This window comes from Oryctolagus cuniculus, chromosome 4, assembly GCF_051225735.1.
Source record: "Oryctolagus cuniculus isolate XC-2025 breed Fujian yellow rabbit chromosome 4, ASM5122573v1, whole genome shotgun sequence".
Taxonomy (NCBI): domain Eukaryota; kingdom Metazoa; phylum Chordata; class Mammalia; order Lagomorpha; family Leporidae; genus Oryctolagus; species Oryctolagus cuniculus.
Window position 1 is genome coordinate 78176024 of NC_142870.1, and position 14309 is coordinate 78190332.

Here is a 14309-nt window from a genome sequence, read left to right on the forward strand (position 1 = left end):
GGCAGCCAGATACATAGAATAAGAGGGAGCCAAACGACAAAGCCACCTAAAATCATTTTACGTGAAGTAGGATGCCAAAAGCATTAAAATGGAATCCTATCCTATAGTTGGTAGATTCAGGGAGTTGGTTGAGTAAACCTTGCTTTTTAGCCTTTTGGACTTTAATTATCTTATGTTTGCTTTTAACTTAAAAGACGTGTTTTTTTTTTTTTTTTTTTTTTTTTTGCTTATCAGTCATCATGGGCAGCTAACAAATTTGCACTCCTCATTCTAGAAGTTACACAAATTGCTGTTTTGCTTATCATAAAAGCACTTACATATTTTGCGCTAATGATTTCACCTCTAGGGATCTGGTCAATTAAACAATAAAAATTGTAGAAACATGTTACTGAACAAAAATGTTTATTGCACAATTATTTTATTTTTTAAAAGATTTATTTATTTATTTGAAAGTCAGAATTACACGGAGAGAGAGAGAGAGAGGAAGGTCTTTCATCCGCTGGTTCACTCCCCAATTGGCCACAATGGCTGGAACTGCGCTGATCCCAAGCCAGGAGCCAGGGGCTTCTTCCGGGTCATCTTCTACTGCTTTCCCTGGCCATAGCAGAGAGCTGGATGGGAAGTAGAGCAGCTGGGACTAGAACCAGCACTTATATGGGATGCTGGCGCTGCAGGTGGCAGCTTTACCTGCTATGCCACAGCACCGGTCCCACACAATTATTTTGTATAGTAAGAATCAAGCTAAACTTTAATTTGGATGCTTAAGTAAATTTAAACATGAAATTCATAATAACTCTTTAATGATAAGAGATAATAAAAAGCTGAGGGATTATAAAGAAAATAATGCATAGGAACAAGACAGCAAGTAAATGTGGCAAAAATAAGCCTAGTGGTACCCCTAGATTAGCAAGATGGTGGGACTGGGGTTCTTTGACAGCAGTTGCTCAGTGGACAGTGAATTTAGAGTGCTCTAAGCAGAATGAAATCCAGTTGAAAAGGAATCTAGCGGCGAGGCACAGCCTCTAAACCAGGAGTAGCCACAGCAGTCCTCAGAGGACCAAGTGATACAGGCTTGTGGTTTGTGTCTGGCCCCAGAACACACGAGCGGTGGAAGCTGCGTGACCCTCAGACATGACACTCATGACACTCAGGTCCTGGTCCAGGGCGTGCTCCTGTCACCACCTTGTTGTCCCGTGTTGGGCATGTGATCTAGGATCAGCAGCATCTTGGCTTTCGAGAGACCTGAGAAAGGTGACCTTGCCCATGAGATCTCCTGACTTCTCCATCACGGCTCTGTGTCTGGAGGGGACTGGCTGGCCCAGGCCACCGGTTTTGCCTCTGACCTCTGTTGGCAAGCAGAGGCTCAGGGGAGAGTGAGATCGTGGTGAGTGAAGTGGTTTAGGAATATATTAAATCGGTGCCCGGGCTGTAATGACTCAGAGCTAGAACGGAGAGGGTGGGGTGGGACTATCTGCTTATTAATTTGTGCAATAAAGTTTTGTTTAGTATTGGGAACATGAAGATGAGTCAGATAGATGCTGCTTAGAAACCAGCAGAGGGAAGAGGCCCACCGGAGTTAACGTTTCTCAACACCCAGCAGAAACTGCGGCATGTTACAGTCTATACAAGGGCTCATCAAAAAGTTCATGGAAAATGTGTATTCTGAAAAAAAAAAAAAGATACATGAATTTCAAAACTTTTCCCCCAAATGAACACTGTTTAATTCCATTTTCTCCAAACTTTTTGAAGCCCCCTCCTACAACCCCATTTAATCCTCAGCACTGCAGGGGACAGGGGCTGTTACTACTATCCCTGGTTTTCCACACGTGAAAACCAAGCCTTGCCCTGCCACACTGCTGGGAACAGGACCAGGATTCCAAACGCCAATGCGACTGCAGGCTCAAGCCCTGCACACACACACTCCCTATGGTGGGAGATCAGGGAGGGAAAGATCATTTCTAGCAGCAAGATGCATGGATGGAAAGATTTGTGCTTGCAGAGAGCTGTATTGGGTCAGGCTCTAAAACAAATCCAGGCAACCAACTAAACAATACAGGCGAGAGCCAGGGAGCCCATCTGGGGCAGAGAAAACTAAACTCTGCTGGACTAAACATTGCTGCTGGACAGAGCATAGTCAAAAATGGCACACTCATAATTAGTTGGGTTTCCAGCTCTTCTGGGTGTTTGGTAACAGGGAGCCCACTTTCCCACATAGGAACACCTGGCAAATTTGGCAGAGACCACCCAACTTCAAGTGGGGTAGCAGCTCTCCTCTTCCCATGGGGCCTACTACACTGATTTATAGGACCTACTCGAACCCTGCAGCCATTGGAGCCTGAGAGCCTTGATCTACAAAGCAAGGCAGCCGTAGCTGGGAAGGAGCAATCAACAGAGCAGGCAGGTGGAGCTGCACATCAGAAGCAAATGTGGCCTGGAAGTCTGGACCCTGCCCATCCACCTCTGCCCAGGGGTTCAAAGGAAGGGGCCAGGGAGACAGGCAGGAGCTCGGGAGCAAAGGAGAAGGTGAAAACTGGATGGAAATGGAGAGTTTAGATAGCAAGAAGGAGAAACGGTCATGTGTCCTTCCAGGAGCTTACCCAAGATTCTGCTTCCAGAAGAATTCTCTGGCTTGTTAAGAGTTAGTGGATGCTGGGGGTTGGGGTGGGGTGGTGGGGTGGCATCTATTGGAAGGTTGAATAGTCCCAAACTTTCAGAAAGTTAAAGGTCAAGTGGGCGAGTGATGGTCTATCAAGTCATGGCTCAGAGCAGGATGGAACAAGTGGTTACGGTGATGCCCAGGGACAGGGCTGTCTACTTTCTCTGGGTGTCGTCCATGGATCCTCATAGCAACCGCACAGGTTAGGTATTGTTCTCTCTGTTGAAAAAATCAAGACACTGAGGTTCAGAAAGGGTTAGTAACTCACTCAAGTTTGCACGGTCAGAGTGGACAGACTCAGAAAATGCCAAACTATTCAACATTCAGCCCTAAAAGAGTACTCTGACTTCTGTCTGACAATCTAATCACAGTATTATCATCTAAAATTTAAAACGGATTCAACTCTGTATCCTGCTAACAACCCGATATCACTAGCTGTGTGACTCTGGGCAAGTGGCCTAACCTCTCTGAAACTCAATTTCCTCCATCTGTAAAAGTTTTTAGATTATTGTGAAGATTAAATAAACAAAGGCCTTCGAAGTCCTGAGAATGCCTTAGAGTGTTAGTAGACTGCCTAGCTGATAGCAATCAGTTAACAGTTATTAGCCGTCATAAATGGGGATTTATTGAACCCCTATTCTGCATCTGTTACTACGCTAAGGACCAGAAATGCGATGAGGAGACTGTGGAACAGAAGAATAAGCTATGTGATTTTGGAGTGGGGAAGACAGAGACCCGGTGAACAGAAGAGGGAAGAGTGGTGGGAGTGGTCTGCATTGCACAGGACGGTGGCGGGACAGGCCTTCCGGGCAGAGGGAACAGCTTGGGAAGACATAAGGGGTCTGGAGGCAGGGGAGCAGGGAAGTGCAGACAGTTCACGTGTGACCTCGGTATAAGTTGCGTGAGCTGGGAGATTGAAAAAGAAGAGGAAAATTGGATTCAGGTTGAAAAGGGCCTTGTGAGCCTTGCTAAGTGTGACCACTAGTTCATGAGGAAAGAGCGGTGGATCTTTAAATTATCAGGCTGTTCGCAGCGCAAGACAAAGAGAGGCAGCACGTAGGATGCTTTCATAACAGTGCAGACACGAGGTGACCACGCCACCCCAACCCCAGCCGCCCATGCCTGGGAAGTGCCTGGTAAGGGAGAAAGGGGAGCGACAGCGACATCAACACAAATCGGTGACATCCCAGGTATGAAAATGGCCTGGGCCTTTCGTCCTGACCACAGTCATCCCGAGGGACCAAAACAACAACACAGAAAACCTCTTGTAAAAATAATCTCTCTTGTTTGTATGCAAATAGGCCATGCACAGTGAATATGCAACTCATACCAACCTCTTATATTGTCCAGATGCAATACTTTGTCTCCAGCCCATGATACAGAGGGAACAACCTGGTTTATAAATGGCTGTTCTTCAGAACGCCAGCTCGCACGAAAACTATAGCCCACCAGTGCAATGTCAGCAAAACTCAAATTAAGGCACTTTTGAAAAGAAGCCATCTCTAACAGACCTCATTGAAGGGTAGCAGGAGAGAAACCTTGTTGTTCCAGAAAATTTATTTCAAGTTGCAATGCCTTGGTTTGCTGGTGGAAATTTAGAATCTTTCAGATAAAGATGTGTGAAGGAAATAGTAGGAAGTTGCAAAAATGACGCCTCTGGTTCTGCACCAGCAACTGGAGCCCTCAATCCAGCTGGCTAAATGACCATTTCAAGGGTTCACAGAAGTCTTAGGAGCAATGCTCTTGGTTGCAAAGATGTCACAGGGAGTCTTTGAGAGTACAATGACTTTTCTCACACCGTGTTGGGGAATGGAAGCTTTAAAAAAGTTCAACATTTATTAGTTAACAGGCTTAGTTATATGGGCTGTGTTCTATATGCCACGATCTATTTTATTTTACTTTGCAGTGCACATCTTATTTATACTCTTACATAAATATTTTGCATAAAAAGGTGCTTTCACAGATCACCGAGCTTCCCTAAATCTGAACTATGCTACCGTTTGTTAAAATGTGTTAGTTTTGTTATGTATGACCTCCCTTCCTCTGCACGAATAGGGAAAAAAGAAACATAAAAACTCTTCAAGCAACTTGTAAATATAGAATAGTGCCTCATTTTATTTCTTCTAACTGAGGTTATAAAGGAAATGGCAAATGCTTGGTGGAAGAAATGACAGTTTCTCAGAATATGTGTGCCCTCATGCAAATGGTCCGCTTGGGATTCAGTCTCGGTCTTCGGAATTTATGTTTCACATTCCCAGGTACCACTAAAGAGTGAAAGGATAACACGCTTGGAATCTGATACTTATTTTGAGGTCTGAAAAGGGACATCATGGGTGCTGGTAATTGATTAGCATCCCTTTTTAAACATGTAGTTCTATGTACTTCATGTGTCTTGGAAAGAGTTTTATTCTTTGTTAAATAGTAGGTCGTCTTGTGTTCAAACCATCGGAAGAAGTCCTGGTATGGTAAGACTGTATTGTAAACCCCACCGAATGGCTAGCGTGTAGAATTATTAAATTGGAGGGAGAGCTAAAGGTTGTTTAGCCTACCCATCACCCAGGAGGTTCTCTGTTGTGCTGTTCACGAATGAGAACGCAGATGCCGTGACCATTTAAAATATGAAGTCTTTTATCTCCTGGAGAGGCTTAACCCTGAGACACAGGGCCTGGGGAGGTTTTTCTTTTCTTTCTTTCTTTCCTTTCCTTTTTTTTTTTTTTTTAAAGACTTATTTATTTATCTAAAAGGCAGAGTTACAGAGAGACAGAGAAAGATAGAAAGGTCTTCCATCCACTGGTTCACCACCAGCCCCTGCAGCCTGTCCAGTAGTGACGGCCCTCATGCCACGCTCCTCCAAGAGACTCCTGACTTTGATGCCTACCCTTTTGACAACGTTTCCCCTCCATCTACTTGTTAATATGAGTGACTACAGTCTGTAATCCAAATAAGTGGATTTGCTGCTGCAGTTCAGGTATGTTTTACTAAAACACCATTTCAATTTTGAAAGAGCAGGCAGAGTATTTTGCTATGCGCTTGATAGAATCCTGTAAATCCTGCCTTGAGAACATCAAGGCAGACATGTCTCTGGGTCTGGTTTCCACTTACAGATTTGATCAAACACAAGAAACAATATATGGGCCGGTGTTGTGGCACAATGGGTTAAAGCCCTGACCTGAAGCGCTGGCATCGCATATGGGCGCCGGTTCTAGTCCTGGCTGCTCCTCTTTCAATCCAGCTCTCTGCTATGGCCTGGGAAAGCAGTAGAAGATGGCCCAAGTCCTTGGGCCCCTGCACCTATGTGGGAGACCTGGAAGAAGCTCCTGGCTCCTGGCTTCAGATCAGTGTAGCTCTGGCTGTTGCAGCCATCTGGGAAGTGAACCAGTGGATGGAAGACTTCTCTCTGTCTGTATGTCTCTCTGTAACTCCGTCTTTCAAATAAATAAAATAAATCTAAATATATATATATATATATCACCCCTTTCTAAGTACGCCTGAGTGATGAGTGCGAATTTGCATCATGAGAAAGTGAATAAAAGAAGATACCACAAGGTAGCTGGGAGACAGAAAGAGCCAGCCTGGGGAGAGAGTAGGGTGTGGAGATTGTGAGAATGAGGGTCCCTCTGACCTCAGTGACGCAGCAGCATGCAACATGAATACTGCAGCTAGAACATGTGGATTGCATCAAGAAAAGGCTCCATCTCCTATGTTCAACTTCATAAAATTTGCTTTTAAGATTATAGCCCCCAGCAAAGAGCGAGAAACCCAATACATTTCTAAGAATGTTCCCCCAGAAACCTGGAACTGAAAAGTTTTTTTACAACTTGAGTTGGGCCTAAGAATGCAACTGGGGGGAAGGATCCCATCATGTACCTAAGGAATTGCTGTAAAAATCTATGGTTCTGCACCAAAAAGATGCAGAAAATGTCAAAACAGAGAGCAGAAATACGAAACTGGAGTTTGTTCTCAGTACCACCGTAGGTGTGGCATTTGATTACAAGTGTGCACCAGGGGGAAGTGAATCTTGGGACTGTGAAATTCAGAATGATTTTCTTTCCCACAGTTTAGAAGCCCTCTAAAATGTCACATCATTAATTTAGTCGCTTTGCCAGGAATCAGGGCATGTGGTTAGTATCTGTGTATTTGTTTTTTTTTTTTTGTTAATGAACTTTATTTTTAGAACAGTCTTAGATTTCCAAAAAACTTGGGCAGATGCTACAGAGAAGTCCCATCTACTCTCTACTCAGCAGTTCCCCCTGTTATAACCATCTTGCATTGGTGGGCTCTATGTGTTACAATTAATGAATTACTATTGATATATTTTTACAAAATCCTATACTTTATATTGAGATCTCTCTGTGTTGTACAGTTCTGTGAGTTTTGTCAAATGTCTGATGTCACGTGTCCACCCTAAGAGCAGCACACAGGATAATTTCACAACCTGAGAATCTCTCAAGGTCCACCTCTACACACCTGTCACCTCCCTCAGTACCGGGGCAACCACTGATCGTTTTACTGTGTGCACCGTTCTGCCTTTTCCAGAAGGCCATGTCATTGAAATCATACCGTATGTAGTCTTTCCACATTGGCTTCTCGGCACAATGTGCCTCTTGGTTTCCTCCATGTCTTTTTACGCTTTCCTTTCCTCACTGAATGTCATTCTGTTGTGTGGATGCACCACGACATGCCTGCCTGTTCACTCCTTGAAGAGCATCTTTGTTGCTCCAAGTTTTTGGTGATTATAAATATGGCTGCCGGGGCTGGTGTTCTGCCTGTGATGCCAGCGTCCCTTATCAGAGTGCAGGTTTCCGTCCCAGCTACTTCCCATCCAGCTCCCCGCTAAAGTGCTTGTGAAAGCAGCGGAAGATGACCTCATACTTGGACTCCTTGTCACACTTGGGAGACATGGATAGAGTTCCTGGCTCCTGGATTCAGCCTGGCCCAGACCTGGCTATTGTGGCCATTTGGGGAATGAACCAGAGGATGATAGAACATCTCTCTCTCTCTCTCTCTCTCTCTCTCGCTTGCTCTCTCTCACTCTGTCTTTCAAACAAATAACAAACCTTTTTTTTAAAAAAATGTATAACTATTATAAATATATACAGTTTTATTGAGTTTTCAACCAAATTGGATAAATATACACAGAAGCATGGTTGTCAGATTCTAAAGTAAGAGTGTGTTTAGTTTTGCAAGAAACTGCTAACCTCTCCTCCCAACTGGTTTTATCATTTTATTTTGCATTCTTACCAGCAAAGAATGAGAACTGCTGGTGCCCCACATGTGGTATAGGTTTTTGGGTTTTAACCATTCCAAGGGATGTGTCGTGGTATCTCATTGTTGTTTTAGTTTACCATTCTCTGATGACAAATGAGGCTGATCATTTTTTCATGTCATTTGCCACCTGTTCCCCTATGGTGAGCTATATGTTCGGATCTTTTACCCCCTTTTAAAATCAGGTGTGTGTTTTCTTTGAGTTTTGAGTTCTTTGTATATTTTGGATACCAGTCCTTGTTTTTTTTTTTATTAATTTTTAAAAGATGTGTTTATTAATTTGAAAGGCAGAGTTACAGAGAGGGAGACATAGAGGCAGAGAGAGAAGTCTCCCATCCACTGGTTCACTTCCCAAATGGACGGAATGGCCAGGGCTGGGCCAGGCTGAGGCCAGGAGCCAGGAGCTTCATCCAGGTCTCCCACGTGGGTGCAGGGGCCCAAGGACTTGCTCCATCTTCCGCTGCTTTCCCAGGAGCATTAGCAGGGAGCTGGATTGAAAGTGGAGCAGCTGGGACTTAGACCAGATTCTATAAGGGATGCCGGTACTGCACACGGTGGCTTAACCCGTTATACAACAATGCAGGCCCCGCTTCGTATGTTTTACAAATGTCTTCTTCGCAGTCTGCACTTTGTCTTTTTATTCTTTTTACCAGTGAGCGTGTGCTTATGCTTTAAGGAGGAAGCGGTCTCAAAATACGCTACGGCTACCTCAATGGTGGTGGAAGAAATTCATTGCAACTGTAGGATGCTCTTTCTCAGGTGGTCAGGGAACTATGCACCCCTCAGGGCTCTGCTCAAAGGGGAGAGTCAGGCCCTGGGGACTGTGGCTGCAGACCCTGCTTCATTAGAAGTTGTGCAATGGGCCTTAGAATAAGAGGATGGCCCTGCCCTGAGCTGTGTCACACTCCTGAACTCAGAACAATCCTGCAGCTCAGTTTACACTCACATCCCGGTTCCCCTTGCATGGATTATACTGTCTCAGGTCTGCATTTCTGGCCATGCAGCCCAGCATGTAAGAGAGCCCGCTTTCCTCATTTCCTTTGCGTTCATCCTAACCCTTACATGGAGCCTCCATTCCATTTTGGTCATGCAGGGATCCCCTTCCTGTCCTGCAGCCCAGCCAGATATCAAGACGTCCACCTGGTGCCTGGTCAATGAGGAAAGGGCCCCAAGTGCCTAGCCTGTCCTGGTTACCTGTGGCCCCCTCACTCTCTGATGCCGGGTGGTCTGGGAAGTGTGGCAGCTCCCTGTCCCCGGCCACAGTGGGGAATGAGAATGTCCATGGGTCCAGGCCCCTGAGCTGCAGGCACTGGCTCTCTAGGCCTGAGCCGTCATTCCTGAGATTGTCTTCTTGCTGGGAGCAGGGAGGGAGGGGTGCCTGAGTGCTCCCTGCTCAGAGGAGCCAGATGCCTCTCTCCTGCCTCCCTTCTTACCTCACAAGCACTCTATGGCTTGCTCGCTCACTGCTCGCTCGCTCTCCCTTCACCTTCTAGGCCACCTGCACCCTTTCCTCCATGGGCTCACACAGAAGTCTAGAAAACTCTGACTTTGGATGTTCTCCCTGTCTGTATCAAGAAAGGTCATTAAAAAAAAAAGAACACTAAATAGCATCTCAATAAAAAATGCTGCTGTACTTATCCGTGGAAACTATATTAGCCTCTATTAGAATCACCCAACACTACTGCCTAGAACTCTTTCAGACTGCGTCTCGGCCATTGGTCATGGAGACCATTTGTAGAGAGCAAAGAACACATAGCTGAAAGTGGAGCATCCAGTATTTGGATGTTTGCCTGTGCTTGCAGGTCTCTGGCTTTGCCATCCAGAATGGATCCCGACCACGCAGTCCCCAGGGGCACAATCTCTCAGGCAAAGGCCGGCGAGGGCATCCAGAAAGTACCTGCACCTCACCCCCACCCCTCACCCCCGCAACAGCCATCTGTAGCCGCCACTCTCCCTCCTGCTGCTTTTCCTTGCAGCCTTGGGCTGCTCAGATCAGAGAACATCCGGGAATGAGGCCCTGGAGGAAGCAGCCCCCCCCCCCCAAATCAGCTTTCTGAGGTTACCAGCAACTTCCTCCTCGCCAAGCACGAGGAACTGCTCTTTTTCGTTGTGCGCAGCCTCCTGCCAGCATTTCACCCCGCGCTCGCCATCGCTGCGCAGCGTCTCCACCCTTGGCTTGATGACATACCTGGAAGTCTGAGGACTCTGGATTGGCTGGGCACTGGCCCCAAATCCTGACACAGGAACCAGAAGGGGGAAGGGGGCAGCGATCTGACGTGACATGCCAAAACAAAGTGGTGGTCAGTCAGCCTCTTGCATCTCTTTAAAGGCTAGTCTGAGCGCTGACTCATGAGCGGAAGTGATGTCACCGCCGCCGGTTCTGCTCTGCTTGCACCGCGAGCCCTCTCTGCTCCCGAGTTATGTTGACCGGCTCAGGGAGAAGGTGCTGGCGGGAGAACTGATTGGGAGGCCTAGAGGAAGAGCTGATGGCACTGATAATATTTAGCTGAGAGGAGAGACCGTAGGGAAATTTATAATATCTGCTTTCAGCTACTTGGAGGGTCTTATAGAAAAGGGTAAAAGAATATATTCCTGCAATTCAAGAAAGCAGGACCGGATCAGCTAGCTAGTACTTATGGAGCTGGGGAGTCAGGGATTAATAGATTTGATGAGATGATTATTTTCAGAGACATTTTTTCTAACTCTGATCAGGCAGTGAGTTTCCTAATAGGACAACTGAGAAAGCAGCGTTAAGACATGAATCTCACAGAGATGACATCAAGGGGGTCCTTGCTAGAGTGAGAGGCCAGCATGGTGATGTGTGAGGCCCCTTATGCCTCACAACTCGCAGTCATGGACTAAGAGAATTCCATGACACTGAGTCACTCCTGGTCTCTGCTGCCGCCCCCCACCCCCACCTTACCATACTTTTGTGGTACAGCACCAAACCAAGATGCTCTAGGCAGAGCTGAAATGAGGAGATAAGAGAAAGGGATATGGGAAAAGGAACACAATAAATCAATCTTTTTCAATAAAATTATCCTATTCCATGCCTGCCAGGATCTGTGCCAGGAATATATATATATATATATATATATATATATATATATCACCCTATTTAATCTTCATGACAAGCCTATGCGCTATTCAGTGTGGTGCTAGTTTTGTAAGGAAACCGAAGCTCAAATAGATGAAGCAACTTCCCCAAGAACGCACATGTAGTAGTGGAGCAGTGGTTTGAATACAGGTCTTTGATTCCACAGCCCTATGTGATGTGTTATTTTTACTCATCCTTTATTTATGGCAAATGATACTGCTTTCTTAAGTTTTTAGTATTGACACAAAGATTCCTTTTTAAAGAAATTTACTTAAACAAAGTAAGGGAAAAATCTTATATGAATAATAGCAAGAGAAAACTCCTATATAAATAATAGTACAGTCCTTACATGGATATGAAGGGGTCCTAATGGCTAGAATGAAGTTTGGGAAATATTATTCTGAATATTTTAATAGCAGGACTTTCAATTTAGCCTAGCTTATATTTTGACTGCTGAGTACAAGGAAAAGAAGGAATCTTGAAAATTCAGTGAAATATAAATTCATTTCCTGTACTCTACTGGGTAGGTAGTTTCATATTAACAAATACAAAAATGTAGTAGACCACTCAAACAAATATGGTGGGTTACAACTTATCATGTCTACTTTTTCCTTTAAAAATAAAAAGGATTGATTTATTTATTTGAAAAGCAGAGTTAGAGAGAGGCAGAGAGAGAGAGAGAGGTCTTCCATCCACTGGTTCACTCCCAAATGGCTGCAACAGCCAGAGATGGACTGATCCAAAGCCAGGAACCAGGAGCTTCTTCCGGGTCCCCCACAAGGGTGCAAACACCCCAAGCGCTTGCGCCATCTTCTACTGCTTTCCCAGGCCATAGCAGAGGGCTGGCTCAGAAGAGGAGCAGGGGCCGGCGCTGTGGCATAGCAGATGAGGACGCCTCCTGCAGTGCCGGCATCCCATATGGGCGTTGGTTCAAGTCCTGGCTGCTCCACTTTCCATCCAGATCTCTGCTGTGGCCTGGGAAAGCAGTGGAGGATGGCCCAAGTCCTTGGGCTCCTGCACCCACATGGGAGACCAGGAGGAGGCTCCTGGCTCCTGGCTTCAGATTGGCACAGCTCCGACCATTGCGACCAATTGGGGAGTGAACCAGCAGATGGAAGACCTCTCTGTCTCTCTCTCTGTCCCCTCTCTCTCTCTGCCTCTCCTTCTCTCTGTGTGTAACTCTTTAAAATAAATAAATAAATCGTAAAAAGAAGAAGAACAAGAAGAAGAAGAAGAAGAGGAGGAGGAGGAGGAGGAGCAGCCAGGACAGAAACGGGGATGCTGGCGTGACAGGCAGAGGATTAACCTACTGCGCCACAGCACCGGACCCCGGTTGACACTTTCTAAATTAAAAAAAAAAAAATGTCATTATAAAATCCAGAGGAAAACCCCAGGTGGGACCCCTCCGTGGGAAGGGTGAGGTTTCCAAAATGTGCAAATAGAACAGCTACTGGGAAGGGCTGAGCTGTGTGTCAGGGCCCAGGACCCAGGCAGGAGCCCTAGGGGTTGAGGGACCCTGAATGGAAGGTGCAAGCGTTTACAGATCGGTTTGGGAGGAACTAGAAGGAAGATCTTTGTGGATTTGCTCTGGGACCCCCAGTTTCAAGCCCACTGCGCCTGCTGGACCATATGCCTCCTCAATTCACCATTCAGTCAAGAGCAATTTTAATTTGTCACTTTTAGTTGCTTCCATCCCTGCGGGACAGCTAGCCTTGAGGGAACAGAGGAGGCATGGGACTGCTTCTCTCCTTCTGAACGCAAATGCTACAGATTTCGCAGGCATGTACATATCACTGACACGGAGGAGAGAGCTTTCAGTGCCTGAGCGGCTCAGAAGAGGGTGCTGTGTGCCTGGGGTGGGATCGTGTGAGTTTCTCTGGGAAACTTGCCCCCGTGGAGCGCTAGCTTTGGTGAAATCTAGGGGGCATTCATGTGCCTTTCCCACTTCTGCTGATGACTGGTTCCCAAACGCAAGAGTTCCACTCACTTCCAGGAATCCTGGCTCAAGGTAACAGGAACATTCCGGATTCCTACAGCCAGGACCAGATTAGAATAATCTGCAAATGGGGAAGGCCCGTGTTAATTGCCTCCTGGTAGCACCCACGGAGAGGTGCTTCATGTAGGCCTGGATCTCTCTGCTCTCCCTGGGTGAGGACTGCCCTCCTGCAGCTCTGACTACCTTGGGACATGGCCGCTCAATCAGACCGGCTGCACTGAGCTGAATCTGTAGCCTTGGCTTCGCAGGCTGCAGCCCTTGCTGTCTGTCTGTTAGGGAGGTGTCTTTGCCATGTGTGTGGATGGGGCTGTCTTTGGGGGTTTCCTCAGGGCTTTACAGCCGCTCGCTGTCCGAGGGTGCATTGGTAGTCATTCTCATCAGTGGAAATGCCCACCTGCCAGCAGAAGTTCGCAGGAACCAAGAACACTGCCCCTGTCTGTGGCGGTGGGTCTCTCTAGTCAGTTCCCCTTTCTGTAGCTGAGTTCCAGCCTCAGTCCTGACACTGTTTCTCTTTACTCGGCGCCTCTTGGCGCCTCAGGAGGCACAGGGAGCTGCCGCAGGCTCGCTGTAGCTGATTCTTAAGCCCTTGCTTCTGTGTTCCTTGGGAATGCTGCTGCGCCTCTGTGTCTGGTGTCCCGGAGTTGCAGTGGATGGGCGTCTGTGACAGGTACGTGTTCAGGAAGCTTCTCCACCTGGGGAGCCTGTGCGGCACAAAGCTGCATCTGGGGCAGATGGCCGAGGTGGGGGCTGTTGGCTGCAAGGGAATGGGGAAGAGGGAGGCAGAGTAGGTGCTTAAAACCTTTGCCCAGCAGTGGGCAGTCAGCCTAGTCATTAAGATGCCTGCATGCCTCAGCAGAGTGCCTGCGTTTGATTTCTGGCTCCAGCTCCAGACTCCAGCTTCCCACCAGTGCAAACCTTGGGAGGCTCTAGTGATGGCTCACGTAACTGGGTCCCTGCTACCCACACGGATTCTGTTCCTGAAACACAGGAACCTGGGTTGTGTTCCTGGCTCCCAGCTTCTGCCTGACCCAGCTCTGGCCGTTGTGAGTATTTGGAGAGTGAATCAGCAAACGGGAGTTCTTGCTTTCTCTCTCTGCCTCACGCATATTTTTTTTTTTTAAAGAAAAATAAATCTCTGCCCATGAGGCTTGATTCTCAGACTGACTGTGTTGGATGTGGAACATGACAAACGGTTTCTTCCAGCCAGATTCCTTTATCTGCTTCAGTGAGCTAAGAGGCAGGACAGGAAGGAAATAGAAGGGGCCACTTACCAAATAGCTGCAGCTGCCCTTGGC

General features: G+C 46.8%; 1 long non-coding RNA gene across 3 annotated transcripts; it reads right to left on the bottom strand.

Moving 5' to 3' along the window:
• Positions 1-401: 401 nt before the first annotated feature.
• Positions 402-10262, bottom strand: LOC103350539 (uncharacterized). 3 transcript variants are annotated; one of them, XR_016232439.1, is made up of 4 exons: positions 10110-10262; positions 2598-2875; positions 1572-1662; positions 402-611 (listed from the first exon to the last, which is right to left on the bottom strand). It is a non-coding gene; the product is annotated as an uncharacterized LOC103350539 (long non-coding RNA). The 3 variants fall into 3 exon arrangements; XR_016232440.1 differs by lacking the exon at positions 1572-1662 and having other exon boundaries at positions 10110-10258; XR_518504.5 differs by lacking the exon at positions 402-611 and having other exon boundaries at positions 1497-1662.
• Between the last annotated feature and the right edge of the window lie 4047 nt (positions 10263-14309).